Genomic DNA, 16,886 nt, shown 5'->3' with positions numbered 1-16,886 from the left:
TCATATGAGCCCAATCTTGTTGTTTAATCACTATAATTGGCTACTTGACAGTTTTTTTGTAAATAATGTCAATCGATCTTGATTTTCCTGAGGATCAAAAAGGACTCATGGCATTTGAGCAACACAAAGGTCAGAAATGAGAGTTAAAGTCTGACGCTCGCACTCGACGATTGAAATGCCTCTAACAAAATATTATAATGTGACGTCACATTAAATTAGTCTGTCCTAAATGTATGGAAGATCAAGAAAATTGCTATTTTGACCCTGGAATATTGCGTTTATGAACATAGTTATTATACAATTTTTTATTCAAAAAAATGTAAGAAATCAAACCTTTATTTTGTGAAAAAAAAATTTTTTTTGAGACTGGAGCTTTATATTTTTTTATAATCTCAATAAGTCTTTTTAAATTCCACTTTTTTATAATAGATGGCTCATTTTCAATCAATTTAATTACATTTTGTTACAATATTCAATATGTGTCAAGTACCCAATTGCGGACTGGTTTAGAAATACTTGCTAACCAAGTATACATTTTGGCCGACCAAATACACATTTCTTTCATCAAAATAGGAATAATTTGCAGATCAATTAAATGACACCCATAACGAACCTTCCTGCGTGGGTCGAACTAGCCCACTAGTGGGTGATAGCACGGCGGCAGGTTTCTCCTCGTTCAAATCGCACGCGAACGCCCCGAGGCACTCCGGGGACTTCTTCACGTGCTCCTGTTAAACCAAATAAGACTTAACACTATATAACAGGCAAATAAATACTACGCGAAATGTAGTGTAATATATTGTGACCATAAATTTGACAGCGGAAGCAGATTGTGCCGTACGCGGTAACTATAATCTGGTAAACACAAATTGTTACTCAGTAAGAGCGATTCAACGTGCGCAAGCGAGAGCGGCGAGTCAGCTGCTTCATGCAGATGTTGCATTGGTATGGTTTGATCTATAATGACAAGTATATAGCTGTCTCACCACGGCGGCGGAAACATTCTGGAAGGCGCGGCGGCAGGCGGCGTAGACGAGCACTAGAGCGGGACAGAGCGATTCCTCATGCGCGCGCATATGCATGCGCAAGCGAGAGCGGCGAGTCAGCTGCTTCAAGCAGATGTTGCATTGGTATGGTTTGATCTATAATGACAAGTATATAGCTGTCTCACCACGGCGGCGGAAACATTCTGGAAGGCGCGGCGGCAGGCGGCGCAGACGGGCACTAGAGCGGGACAGAGCGATTCCTCATGCGCGCGCATGTGCATGCGCAAGCGAGAGCGGCGAGTCAGCTGTTTCATGCAGATGTTGCATTGGTATGGTTTGATTTATAATGACAAGTATATAACTGTCTCACCACGGCGGCGGAAACATTCTGGAAGGCGCGGCGGCAGGCGGCGTAGACGAGCACTAGAGCGGGACAGAGCGATTCCTCATGCGCGCGCATGTGCATGCGCAAGCGAGAGCGGCGAGTCAGCTGTTTCATGCAGATGTTGCATTGGTATGGTTTGATTTATAATGACAAGTATATAGCTGTCTCACCACGGCGGCGGAAACATTCTGGAAGGCGCGGCGGCAGGCGGCGCAGACGGGCACTAGAGCGGGACAGAGCGATTCCTCATGCGCGCGCATGTGCATGCGCAAGCGAGAGCGGCGAGTCAGCTGTTTCATGCAGATGTGGCATTGGTATGGTTTGATCTGAAGTACAAGTGAGCATAAAACATGTTACTGATTTACTTCTTTTCCATGGCCAACTCCTGTTTTCATCATCAGATCAGCTCGATGGTACCATAATATTGCATTGTCATCCGACATAATTTTCAGCTTCATTAGAAGTCCGGAAGTGGGTCTTTAACTTGCAAGATTACATAGTTACATTGCAAGTTAAGTAAAAGCTTGTAAAAAGGATTGGTTTGAAACGTCAATGGCATGGAATGAAAAAAAAAGTCAAATGTTTACCCTTCACGTTTGAAAAATTACTATAGCAGCTAATTGTGCTACTGATACCTGCAAATGTGTGACTCCATGTTCATCCAAAGTCTGTTTGTCCAGGAACCTCTTGCCACAAGTGCCGCACACATAGCGGCGTGTGTCTGTGTGCGTCCGGCTATGTTTCGTCAGAGACGCTCTGAAAATATAGTTTGTTAAAAGATATGTTTAAGTCTTTATAAGGCAGAGGGAATATATTACCCACCTGGGAAAAAACACAGGGTCTCAGGAGGATAGAGAATATAGAAATTACCAGTCTTATATTATTTGCTTGCCTCTGTACACTCGCGTGCAAAAGTATCCGCCGGCAGTATTTTTCAATCAGTCCACATTTTCCCGATTTATGTTAGCGTTATCACGCGCACGAGTTGCGCTACCTATGCGAGGGTAGAGGAGGGGTTGTTGTGGCGATGCACTGTGGGCTGAAATTCGGCTCTCATTGACGTAGAAACCGAAGTTGTTATTTTTATGTTTTTTTGATTGAAATAGGTTTTTCCCAGCATTGTTATGGTAACCTATGAATTTTAGACGATTTGGAATGAGATTTTTTTTTTCAAAATAAGAGTGTAAATGGCAAAACTAACCGAAGGAAGAATGTCTTCCCACAATCCTTGACAGGACATTGATAGCGGTTCTGCTTGTCATGTTGAAAGTGGACGTGATCGAACAGCTCTGTCTCTGTCGTGAAAGTGACTCCGGGGCACTCCAGGCATGTGTATTGCCCGTTGGCATTCAGCATTTCTGTGTTGTCGTGGAATTGCCTGGAAAGAAATTGTATTTATTTATCCAAATTCCAAACTTTATTTCACAATATAAAAAATAAGTACAAATGGATGACTTGATGTCTAAAAGTATCCTTTACCAGTCAACTATCAGGCCAAACAGACATAGAAGTAGGTTTAATTAAATAATTGAAATTTTACCCATCTAAATTAATTTGCATTTAATATGTTTTTTTATTGCTACTGAATAATGCCTGAAAAACTTGACATGTAATATTTATAATATTATAAATAAATGGCTAAGGTAGGAAATTTTGTCACAAGGGAGCATTGAAAGATGCCATTACTCACGTGGTAACAAGAGATTTTGGTAGGGTAAGTAGAAATCACTTAATACATTACTGCCCACTTGTGTTATTTTTTGAAAAGGGTAGATCTTTATCACTTAATTTATCACTACCCGGGCATGTTATTTTTATAAAAAGGGTAGATCTAAATCGCTAAATTTATCACTACCCGCTCATGTTATTTTTCTGAAAATGGTAGATCTAAATGGCTAAATTTATCACTACCCGTTCAGGTTATCTTTCTGAAAAGGGTAGATCTAAATCGCAAAATTTATAACTACCCGGTCATGTTATTTTTCTGAAAAGGGTAGATCTAAACCACGTAATTTATCACTACCCGGTCATGTTATCTTTCTGAAAAGGGGAGATCTTAATTCCAAAATTTATCACTACCCGTTCAGGTTATCTTTCTGAAAAGGGTAGATTTAAATCGCAAAATTTATAACTACCCGGTCATGTTATTTTTCTGAAAAGGGTAGATCTAAACCACGTAATTTATCACTACCCGGTCATGTTATCTTTCTGAAAAGGGGAGATCTTAATTCCAAAATTTATAACTACCCGGTCATGTTATTTTTCTGAAAAGGGTAGATCTAAACCACGTAATTTATCACTACCCGATCATGTTATCTTTCTGAAAAGGGTAGATCTAAATCGCAAAATTTAAAACAACCCGGTCATATTATTTTTCTGTAAAGGGTAGATCTAAACCACGTAATTTATCACTACCCGGTTTCAAATTTCATTTAAAAAAATACCTTTTGGAGAAACAAACTTTGGGAGTCCCTCATGGTTACCTGGTTGCTGATTACCGAATTTAGTCTTCACTAATACTATTATTTTATTTGGTTTTAGTAATTCATAATGTATATAAAATGATTTTCTTCTTATAATTACACTTGACACTACGTATTACTTAAGCATGCTAATCACACTGACACTTCAATATCATAACTTTGCAAGAACTCACTTTCAATGATAATTATGTCACTAGTTTTATAAACAAGGTATTTAGGTAAGTACTAACTTTGAATATTGCATATTTTACACTGTATCTTGGTTGACGTGATCTGGTCCTGGCAGAATATCAGTGCCTCTCCCATAGGGTGAAGCGTAATACTGAGCCAGAACCCTTTTGTTTTGCTGCGACGCACACAACATTTCCTTTATGTATGGAACAGTATTATTTAAATGTATTTTTTTTCTCTTTCTACTTCTATTTTGTATAAATGTGTATTTCTCTCGTATAATTTTGTATCATCTGTTTTTTTTTGTCATTTTATTAATTGTATTTCCTGTGTGTATTGTGGCAAACAAATAAACTGATTATCTATCTATCTATCTATCTATCTATCTTATGTTATTTTTCTGAAAAGGGTAGATCTAAATGGCTAAATTTATCACTACCCGTTCATGTTATCTTTCTGAAAAGGGTAGATCTAAATCGCAAAATTTATAACTACCCGGTCATGTTATTTTTCTGAAAAGGGTAGATCTAAACCACGTAATTTATCACTACCCGGTCATGTTATCTTTCTGAAAAGGGTGGTTCTAAATTCCAAAATTTATAACTACCCGGTCATGTTTTTTTTTCTGAAAAGGGTAGATCTAAACCACGTAATTTATCACTACCCGGTCATGTTATCTTTCTGAAAAGGGTAGATCTAAATTCCAAAATTTATAACTACACGGTCATGTTTTTATTCTGAAAAGGGTAGATCTAAACCACGTAATTTATCACTACCCGGTTATGTTATCTTTCTGAAAAGGGTAGATCTAAATCGCAAAATTTATAACAACCCGGTCATGTTATTTTTCTGTAAAGGGTAGATCTAAACCACGTAATTTATCACTACCCGTTCATGTTATCTTTCTGAAAGGGGTAGATCTTTTTTTTTTTTTTTTCTTTTATTCAGAAACAAACAGTCATTCAATAACATTGAACAGTAGATTAAGCAGCAGTAAATTGACCTATAGTTTCCTTAATTTACATATCAAAATACGAAGCTAATGCACTTTTTGAATACAAAAATATCGTATATAAATGCAAACAATTTTTACAATACTTTAAACAAATATCTACAGCTTGCCTATATACAGTACAAGTTGATTAACACCTAAAAATAAAAGTGAACATCAGAGTCATGTGAAATTTAAGCTAAATAACAACCAAAGATGCATATATCTCAATTATTAGAAAAAATATGCTTATTTAGGTATTCTTAATACATATCATGTGAATGCTTTTTTCAGTAAAGTAGTTGTACAGTTAAATATATCCACATCTGTGAGTTTTTCATTATTATTAAACAATTTACAAACACGCTTAATAAATGCATTACTAGCATAACGAGTCCGACTGCGAGGAATAGAGAAAAGGTCTTTTTTGCGACACTGGCGCTCTCGTCTACGCGGAACTCTGAAACTTATTTTATGAAGCAATTTAGGGGCATCTAGTACTGAGTGAATAATTTTGAAAAGCAAGACAGAGTCTACAGCATCAGCATCTAAATCGCAAAATTTATAACTACCCGGTCATGTTATTTTTCTGAAAAGGGTAGATCTAAACCACGTAATTTATCACTACCCGGTCATGTTATCTTTCTGAAAAGGGTAGATCTAAATTCCAAAATTTATAACTACCCGGTCATGTTTTTTTTCTGAAAAGGGTAGATCTAAACCACGTAATTTATCACTACCCGATCATGTTATCTTTCTGAAAAGGGTAGATCTAAATTCCAAAATGTATAACTACCCGGTTATGTTATTTTTCTGAAAAGGGTAGATCTAAATCGCTACATTTATCACTACCCGGTCATGTTATTTTTCGGAAAAGGGTAGATCTCAATCACAATTTTTATGGTACCTCCCCAACACAAAGTGGGGATGATTATTTTTCGCTTGAATCCTATGGTGTGGGTTGTCTTTAGAAAGGTCTTTCAAAACGAATAGGGGTTTTCAACAAGCAATTTTTGGTAAAGTTAAAATTTCCGAAATTATCGCTCTGTAAGAAAAAAATAGGTACCGCCCTACCTCACTAACTTTTGAACTATGGCTCCAAAAATATATAAAAAAAAACGTGAAAAACTTAACAAAGGCATTCAATGAAAACTGTCGCGAAAAATGATCATTTAAGGAAGCCGTTTTTGAGTTATCGCTAAGTCTTCGCTTCTTAGTAATTAGGACGTTAAAAAGCGCTGTGAAGGGACTCCGTTTGGGGTTTTATGATACTTACTAATAGCACCCGCTTTAGGTGTATTGTGACTGAGGGGTAACTACGGAACCCTACACTGAGCATGGCTCGACATGCTCTTGGACGGTTTTTACAATACAATATTTGTAATGTTTAAATTCACTTTTCTCGTATTTATGCCGTATTAGTATAATAGTACATTACGATACAAGTGCGAAAAATAGGAATATTCGCACATATACAACGTACGTACAACGGTTTACAGTACATATGGCCCTTTTTTCGACTTAGTTACATAACGTGTTATAGCACCAAATATACTGTAATAGTAATAGTACATTACGATACAAGTGCGAAAAATAGGAAATTCGAAACGAGTGGCGATATATTAAAACACGACCGAAGGGAGTGTTTTAAATCGACACGAGTTGCAAATTACCTTTTCGCACAAGTATCGTACAACGTTTTACAGTACATATGGCCCTTTAAACGTTCGACACAGTAACGTAATATGCAAATTTTCGCACTAGTGTGGTAAAGTAGTACCACCATATGTAGTGTAAAATGGATTGTCATCCTTTTCCCCCTTTAAATACACATTTATTTACATTTAAAAAATATCTTACACTAAGGTCATCTTACATGTGAAACTTCAAGCGTACTTTCGAAGTGTAGGACTCATTGCAATTATGACACGTCATGATCTGCGGGTCTGACGTCGGCTCAGAGGCTTTCTTCTTACGGGGCCTCTGGAAATATGTACACACGTTCATACACGTGCCCACGAAGAACCCGAAACATTTTAACAGTGTATAGGGAAAATCTTCTACCTCGCGTTGTCCCGGCATTTTGCCACGGCTCATGGGAGCCTGGGGTCCGCTTGACAACTAATCCCAAGATTTGGCATAGGCACTAGTTTTTACGAAAGCGACTGCCATCTGACCTTCCAACCCAAAGGGGAAAATAGGCCTTGTTGGGATTAATCCGGTTTCCTCACAATGTTTTCCTTCACCGAAAAGCAACTAGTATAATATCAAATGATATTTCGTACATAAGTTCCGAAAAACTCATTGGTACGAACCGGGGTTCGAACCCGCGACCTCCGGATTGCAAGTCGCACGCTCTCACCGCTAGGCCACCAGCGCGTAGTGTATAGGGAAAATATAATAATAATAATACTTACTAGGAGGTATAGGGTAAACTAAATAAATATTTATTTATTTAATCTTTATTGCACAAAAGAAAACCTTATAGTACAAAAGGCGGACTTAATGCCATGAGGCAATGTCTACCAGTCAACCTTTAGGCAAAGCAAATATAATAAGGACATTATTAGACAAATTGACTAAGTCCATTAAGTAAGTTAAATTAAGGCTTGTGTTGTAGTGTGTCCTCATTGCACAAATAAATGCCCTTACCAGGATTTGAACCCGGGACCATCAGCTTCATAGGCAGAGTCATTACCCACTAGGCTAGACCGGTCGTCAAAGGGGTAGGGATAGGGTATTTGACTACTAGTCCAATCAGATCTTTTTTCGAATTTTCGAATCGATTTGCCAATATGGAATTTATATGAAACACTAGCAAATGACGTCACGGTCAAGTTAGCTACTGTTTATAGTTCTATACGATTCATGAAATAGAAATCGTTCGTAAATTCTTGTTTACCGCCCTTATAACATAATGAACAATTTCTACCTTGGCTGGAGAACAACTTACGGGTAATCAAGGGTGTATCTACGAATTAAAAGATTTATTTATAATCTTTAATGCACAATACATGATAGTACAAATGGCGTTCTTAATGTCTTAAGGCATTCTCTACCAGTCAACCAATGAGCTAAACCAGAAAGATTAAGGAGGTGCAGGGTGAGCGGTGGGAGGGTGGTGGGTGAGGGTGGGTGGGGTGTTTTAAAGAAAATAATTAAGAATTTACTGTGCACTAATAGTAATATAAGGCTGCTTGTTTTATACTCACGGGTACCAACATATCATTATCACCAGAGTCCGTGCATTGCTTGGGTCTACCTTGTGGTCTCTGTAAAAAAAAATATTATCTAAAGCTACATGAATACAAGAAACGCCGGATAAATGTAACATTACATTCCTTTAAAAATATTACATAATGAAGGTACATACAACTTTCTTTCTAACTATCTACCCACATGTGGTACCTATTTGTGAAATGCATAGGTAAAGCATTTTTTTTTTTCTATTCTGGTGAACCTAATGTAATAATAGTACATTACGATACAAGTGCGAAAAATTGGAAATTCGAAACGAGTGGTGATAAATTAAAACACGACCGAAGGGAGTGTTTTAAATCGACACGAGTCGCGAATTACCTATACGCACATGTATCGTACAACGTTTTACAGTACATATGGCCCTGTAAATGTTCGACATAGTAACGTAATATGCTAATTTTCGCACTAGTGCGGTAAAGTAGCACCATATGTACTGTAATAGTACATTACGATAATAGTAGGAAATTCGCACGTGTATCGCACAACGTTTTACAGTACATCTGGGCCTTTAAATTTACGACAAAGGCACGTATAGGTACGTAATTTCTGCATTAGTCCGGTAAAGTAGCACCATTATAGCAGATTTTTGATTCCCAATCAAGCAAAAACGACTATATTTTACATTAAATCACATTTGGTGTCTATCAAACAGAACCTCATTGCAGTAGCATAAGGTATATTTTGATATAGAAAGCCACATATCCGTTACAAATAAGAAACGTACCTTTACAGCGTCCTTCTGAGAGGACAAAGTGATATTTTCGTCCTTGCCCAAGCACTTCCGTTTCCGGGCGCGTCTCTTGCATTTATGTGTTGACATGTCCACCATGATTTGACTGCGAGAGTAAAGTTTATTGAAAACAACGGCGGATCCAGCTTTATGGTCAGCCAATATGGTCAAATTCTAGTTTATTTTTCAGCACATATAACATTGAATTTTGTAGCGGGACGACTTGGATGCGTTTCAGCGGGACTGACGGGATCTTGCTCAGCACAGGGAGGATTGGAAAGCTAGAGGGGAGGCCTTTGCCCAGCAGTGGGATACACAAATAGGCTAATAATAAAAAAAACATTGAAACTAATTTATTGTAGGCGCCACTCCAGGGAGGTAGGGATCTTATCCCCCATGTTATAAACTGAACTTAACTAGAATAATAATAACCTAAATTAATCTTAAATAAACCCTATACCAAAACTATAACATTGACAAATGCAAGTCCAGGGATCGGACCCATTTTTGAAAAAACGTCGAAATAACCATATATTTCGGTTTATTTTATACCCCAAATGTAGGACCTAGTTGTGTTTTTCGATAACGACTTCGTATTATTAGATTGCCTAATTAGAAATGAAATAATTAACAAAGAACGAAAAACTATCGTTTTCGTTCCTATACAAAAATATAGGTTTTCCGATACCTGAATGCAAAAACTAATTTATTATGTAATACCGAAGAATAACTATGTACTGACATGATATTTAAATCTTGGCATATTATTTCAATCGTGATTTGTATTTAATGAACATAATGATTATTGTAATTTTAATACTAGACATACATTTTGATTATTCTCAATGATGTGATGATAATAATTTATTTTCTGATGCTGACGTGTTATATTTTAAGAATATCATGAATAAATGAGTAAGAATATATGTAACTATTTAGTTAAAAATTAAAAAAAATACGCGTATCATAAGATTTTAAACCATTTCATGCCAAAAATGCCTTACATAATTTTGGAAAAGAGCTGATACTCTACAAACTGCTGGATCGATTTCTATCAAACATAGCTAAGAACTACCGCAAGGAAACTCGCTTTCACGAAAAAAAACGCATCGAAATCGATCCATCCGTTGGAGAGCAACGATGCCACAGATAGACACACAGACACACATTGGCTTCAAACATATAACACCTCTCTTTTTGCGTCGGGAGTTAAAAATTATATTTTTTATACTACGTCTGTGAACAAGCGTACGGCCTGTCTGATGGTAAGCAGTCTCCGTGGCCTATGGACGCCTGCAACTCCAGAGGAGTTACATGCGCGTTGCCGACCCTAACACTTCGCATCCGCGTTGAGCTCTGGCAACCTTACTCACCGGCAGGAACACAACACTATGAGTAGGGTCTCGTGTTATTTGGCTGCGGTGTTCTGTAAGGTGGGGGTACTTCCCCAGTTGGGGTCTGCTCTAGATCTGGAATGACATCTGCTGTGCTGTGCCCTACCCAACAAAGCGAGATAACATTCACAGTGCCCATACCTCTCTTTTGCACGTAATTTAAGGACATACCCGGGTGCACTAGTTGATGAGATGACCAATGTACTTCGACGATTCACCTAACAGGAATGAACTAGATTTTATGTTCTACCTGCATTTGACACATTTCAGCGGTTTCTTGAACACTGCTTCTTCATTTTTCTCATCACCCTAGAATTCAGAGGGCAAAATTGAAAATTTTGTTTAAGTTATAGCAAAGATACTTTGATTAAGTAAGCGCTTCAAATTTGACAAGTAAACGAGATGGCGCTGTACAGCTCCATACATTTTGCGGTAACTCTGACTGTCAAAAGTTGACGTTTGACAATTCAGTGACCGAAAACATATGGCGAAGTACAGCGCCATGTGTTTTGGATGTCAAACTAAGGGGTACGTTTTTTTCTTAGACTGTACCTCTCTCACGATCTGCGAAGAAATTCAAAGGTGTATGTGAAGTCCCCAATCCGCATTGGGCTAGCGTGGGGACTATAGCCCGATCCCTCTCGCGTATGAGAGGAGGCCTTGCCCAGCAGTGGGACGTATATAGGCTGAATTATTATTATTATTTTACCTCTCTATTACAATCAATTCTCTTTTCTTCTTTCACTGATATGTGTTCAATTTGCCTTACCGGGCATCGGCTAAAGATTGTGGCCCCATCGCTCGAAACGATACCACCATACCTTTGGCCTTTGATCTATTAGATGGCGCCACTTTTTGATATTTAACAAATTTAACACATATCAGTGAAAAAATAAGTAGTAAAGTCAAATGGCGTACTAAAAGTTTTAATCATGTGTCAAAAGATGGCAGTAAATTTACCGTGGCTACAAAGTTTTCTTTGACAATTCACCTCTATTTCAAATTCTCTGACCAGAGAGAGAGAGAGAGAGAGAGAGAGAGAGAGAGAGAGAGAGAGAGAGAGAGAGATGAGCTGGCCAACACCAGCAGCCATATTGACCTCCCACGGAAGGGAGACATGGCCACTCGTACCCCCCTCCAGGAAGGTAGAAAGACATTCACACACTTACATGCAGAAGGGAGTGTAGCTGGTCGGCAGGCGTGTCGTCGGTGTGCACGATCCATATTGCCTCTTCGTCGCTCGTGTCCAGGGCCTCTTGTTTAATTTCTAACTTGATTTCCATTGTGCATTCCTGTTTGTCCTAAAATTGATAGACACAATGAAAGAACTGTTAGTACAGGATAGTTCTAGAGCCTAGAGTAGAAGCGCTGGTGGCCTAGCGGTAAGAGCGTGCGACTTGCAAGCCGGAGGTCGTGGGCTCAGACCCCCGCTCGTACCAATGAGTTTTCGGAACTTATGTACGAAATGTCATTTGATATTTACCACTAGCTTTTCGGTGAAGGAAAACATCGTGAGGAAACCTGCACACATCTGCGAAGAAATTCAAAGGTGTATGTGAAGTCCCCAATCCGCATTGGGCTAGTGTGGGGACTATAGCCCGAGCCCTTTCGTGCATGAGAGGAAGCCTGTGCCCAGCAGTGGGACGTATATAAGCTGAATTATCATTATTATTTCACATACATTTTCTATGAACCGTGACAAATTGACACCCAAAATGTGCATGAAAAACTAAGGACACATTTTTTCTGTGGTTCAATCCTCGTAATTCTGGGTCGAAATAAGCCAAAAATTGTTACTTTTTTGAAAATAAGTAAATGGTACTCTGTCTGAAAACCCCCATTTAATAGTGTAAGTTAACCAACTTAATAAATTTTAGAATTTGTACACCTAAGACTATTAAAATAATACATATAAAATGTCACTCACATTTTCAGTTTCCACTGATTTTCCAGGTTCTTCTTCTAACTTGGGTGGATCATCTAAAATAAGAATACCTAATAAATGTAGTGTGCTAGGCATGGGTTGTAACGCTTTTACTTAATGCCAATAACCCTTATTAACTTAGCAATAAAGTCCAAAATCTGTCATACAAACTACCAGCCCTGTCGGCGCGTCCCCGACCGGCCCGAGTACGATTTTCCTTAGTCTTGAAAAAATACGATAAAATAACCTAATATATTGGATATTTTTGTATATTTTACTCACAGTGAAAATGAAAAGCGGAGTATACAATGTTCTCGACCTAATATATTAAATCGGATAGCATGGGTCGCTTTATGCCATCTACTAATTACTACTTTGACATAAAAATTATACTATGAATTTTAATAGTGACATACCATTTTCATCCTCGTTATTTTTCTTATCATTACTTCTAGTTCTTTTAGCTACTGGAGACAGTTGAGACTGTGTCTGTGACTCTGAATAAATAAATAAATAATATAAGCACCACAGCAAGAAAAAATTGGCGTCATTACGTACATTGCAAGGATTTAGACATGCCAATAACAACCAGCCGAGTTGAGTTGAGTGCCGGGAACCAGCTCAGCGGGTTCTCTGTTCGTAGTCGCTTTTCTCTACAAAGCGGGAAAACGCTGGGATCGGCTACGAGCTTAGGGCTACTAAAACGTTGGCAGTGAATGCGTTAACACCTATGTAACTGGTCGCGCACTGTGCGGTTTAGGAAGAGCTTCCTCCCGCGGACCGCGGACGCTCCGACTGTGGAATGAGCTACCTGCCGAGGCTTTCCCGAGAATGAGATTCTTCAAAAAAGGAGTGTACAGATTTTTAAAGGGGTCGGTAAGGCGCATGTAACATCTCTGGAGTTGCAGGCGTCCATAGGCTACGGTGACTGATTACCAGCAGGCGCGCTGTATGTTTGTTGGTGGCAAACAAGCATACAGTCGTGATATAAAATAAAAAAACATAGTCAACATAGTATTATATTTATTGTAAGTATGTTAGTCTGTGAGCTATAATATAAGGTATGTATCTATGGACCTTTGTTGCCTGAAAATAAATGCTTTTTTTTATTGTGTGCATATTATGTATTTAAGTGTAAGTCTCTTACCATCCTTTACATCGTCGTTATTGCTTTCTGTTGGAGGCTTTTTAGGTTTATCGTGAGCAGCTTTTAGATGGCCTTTGAGCCACTTAAAATTAGCGTACCCTGAAATAAATAAGTTGATGCATTACGACATAAGATCTTTGACAAATATAAAGAATAAGTGGCCAAGTATTGAGCCCTGAGACGCCCCGACTATATATTATTACATGTTTGGCCTGTTTTCACCCACAATTCATCCCAGTTCGATAAATTATTCCCTGTAAATAAGATTTATTAAAAAAAAACCACTATCTGTAATACCATAGTTCTCATGTTTAAATAAAATATTGCGGCCTAATGTATCAAAAGCTGGACTTAAGTCAAAAAACTCCGGCTACTTTCTGTTGGTATCTTACCATGAAAACGCAAGTAGTAGGAGTCGCCATGTACGATGGAATTAATAAAATAATTATTTTATAGATTGGTAGAGGACTATTAGGGTTTAGACCAAGATAACTCTTCGCCAACTTGGCAAGCGTCAAAGTGTGGAAAGCCAATTTCTTGAGTATTATATGACGTGCACTTCACACTTTGTCACTGCAAAGTCTGCGCAGAGTTGGTTTAGAACTTTAGATGCCTGTGCAGAGTGGTATCTTACCATAAAAGCACAAGGGGCAAGGAAACACCTCGCCATCTTCTGTCACGTGTTTGTGAACGTCACCATGCTCCATCAACTCTGGGTAGTCTGCAAAGACGCGCTCGCAAAACCTTAAACCAAAAAATTCAGATTAGAGGGAAAGCAATCGGTGAAAATAATTCCAACAATTCTGCAACCGAGAGACAGTCAGTCTATAAAGTAAAACAACTAACCTGCATTTTAATTCACTAGTATCATTATTGTCACTCTGATACATCCCTAAAAACTCCTTTACTTCCTCATCCGCTTCCTCCAAATTGTCTATGACATCGTCTATTTCCGGTCCTTCTATTATTTCTACGTCACTAGAGCTACAATCTTTAAAAAGATATAATTCCGAATTTGATTCTTTCGCATCATCTTTAGATATAATTTCTCCATTCGAACCGATTTCAACTTTGACAAAATCAGTTTGTTTCACTTGATTTCCTTTTAAGATTTCTGTTTCTATCTTGTCTATTATTGCTGTCGCTTCACCTATGTTTACGAAACTGCTTTTTATATTTTTAAAATCTATGGAATTTGTTTTTTGAAATATATATTGCTGATTGTTCCTAATTACCAAATATTCGTCTGGATTTAGATTTTGGCTTGGACTTTTTAATCTAGATGGTTTAAAATTATTGTCTAAGCATTGTTCACAGATAATTTTCAATTGGGTGGATAATTTCTTTTGCGGAGATGATCTGTGTAGTTTCTGATCTTCATTGTCAAATAAATAAAGCTTATCCATATTGTTACTGACAAATTTCTCACAGATAAAACAGTTTTGGCTCTCATTTTGACCAATCAAAGTACCATCAACATCTATGTACGGCATTGTTTTAGTATTAGCAGTCTTATTAATAGGGCGGGAAGGATCAGTTTTGCGTCTCCTTTTATCGCTGAAGCTTTGGCTCTCATAAGGTACTACCGGAGTATCTTTAAACATGTTTAAAACTTCATCTCGAGTTATGAAATCATTTTTATTATAAATGTTATCTTCATATTTCTTATAGTTGTCTCTAATAAGACTTCTCGGCGATTTATTTCTGGCTGTAACTGGATTAAGCGGCGTAAAAGTTTTATCAATACTGGATTCTACGAATTTATGGAATTGAGCTGCAAATCCTGAAGCATTATTGTTAACTAGTTTAAAAGGAATGCTGTTTATGAAAGGTTTCTTTGGGCTTGAAGTGCTCGGCCATTTAGACACAGGACTAGCGACAATATTGATCATTTTCGTGCTAATTTCGCTTGATGGTTCAACGTCATCTATATAATCATCAACATATTTGACAAATGGTATTTTTTCTGCTACAAAATCAAAAAGTGGATCCTCATTGTCAAAATGTATCTGTGAAGCTTTAATTTGTGTTCCATCACCAAGGACATATACTAAGCCATCAGTGGCATCACTTGGTTCTAACATTTGATCAAATGTTTCTGCCATAGGGTACTCTAGGAGACCGTTTTCAGAATTTAGCAGGAATTGGTAAATGTTATCCGTTAAGGCCACTGGCTTGTTTCTGGTTAGTGAATTTAGGTCTACTTCGTAACCAAGTAGTGCACTGTAATTAAAAGTAATCTTGGTTTAATTAAAACGTGATGAGTTATAAGGACTGATAGCGGAATGCATAGGTTCTCTGGGCTCCTTTAGAACGCAACTAGGAAAAATGTAAGATTAGGTTGGAAAGTGTAGGTAACCTAGCGGTAAGGAGTGCGACTTTGAAACTGAAGATTATGGATTCGAACTTATTGCTTTGCTGTAGTAAATCTGCTCCTGGGCCAACCTTGACATTTGGTTGCAATGTGCCCCCCTGATTCCTTAGATAGCAAAACGCCAGGATATCCCTAGGAAAATAATGATTATTCCAAAGAGGTAATTCTAATTTCACGAAAACTACAGTGGCTAACGATTTCATTGCGATTTTAACTATGCAATGTGTAAAATATATATTTACACTTAAATATACCTACATTACGCAGATATTAGCCACATTCCCTTTTAATTAGTTTGTAAGCATTATTGTGTACTTTTATTATGTACCTTTTGTTTTAACTATTTGAATAAACATGTTTATTATTATTATTTATGTCTTTGCATATCTCAGGATCATGGGGTCCCGGACCTTTGGGAGGCATGCGTGGGGCTGAAGCTAACAGCGCAAATGCCCTTTTAGACAAATTTGATGTTATATAATACAGCATACATATTATTATAATAGGGTAATAAAATGGAGACTCAGTTACTTTTGTTGTGCAATGACCGTACAGGTTTATACTTACTTGGCCTTTATCAGGAAGGAGTGGAAGTCATCATTTGGCTCTATGTTAAGAGACACCTCCTCACCAGCCGCATTCTCTAGACAGAGCATCAGTGGAGGCTGTTCCTCCGTCATGGTCTACAGATAACAAAGAAATTGCTTAGTTTATTTATTTATTATTTAGTTTTAGACAGGCAGCTGATGCTAGTACATCTAGATCAGAGTTAACGTAGCACAATTTCACTGCTTAGATAGTCTGTTGCTGATTGTTTTTAAATTGATTCACACTACAAGAGTTCACAACTTCAGAGGGTAATTTTGACATGCTTTACTTAGATATGGTCATGAACTTTAATTTTTGATTGATTTAGGGTTCAACCTAATCTGGTTTTTAATACTAACAGTATGAAATGACCAATGTAAAGTAAAGAGCTCAACAAGGGTGCAGAGTGTTAGGGTTGGCAACGCACATGTAACTCCTCTGGAGTTGCAGGT

The 16,886-nt window shown here is 37.8% G+C and overlaps 1 pseudogene; it reads right to left on the bottom strand.

Moving 5' to 3' along the window:
- Positions 1 to 16,886, bottom strand: part of LOC133532239 (zinc finger protein 729-like) — a 58,358-nt pseudogene extending 41,472 nt beyond the window's left edge.

This window comes from Cydia pomonella, chromosome 26 (assembly GCF_033807575.1).
Source record: "Cydia pomonella isolate Wapato2018A chromosome 26, ilCydPomo1, whole genome shotgun sequence".
Taxonomy (NCBI): Eukaryota; Metazoa; Arthropoda; class Insecta; order Lepidoptera; family Tortricidae; genus Cydia; species Cydia pomonella.
This window is presented reverse-complemented; position numbering and strand designations above follow the sequence as displayed.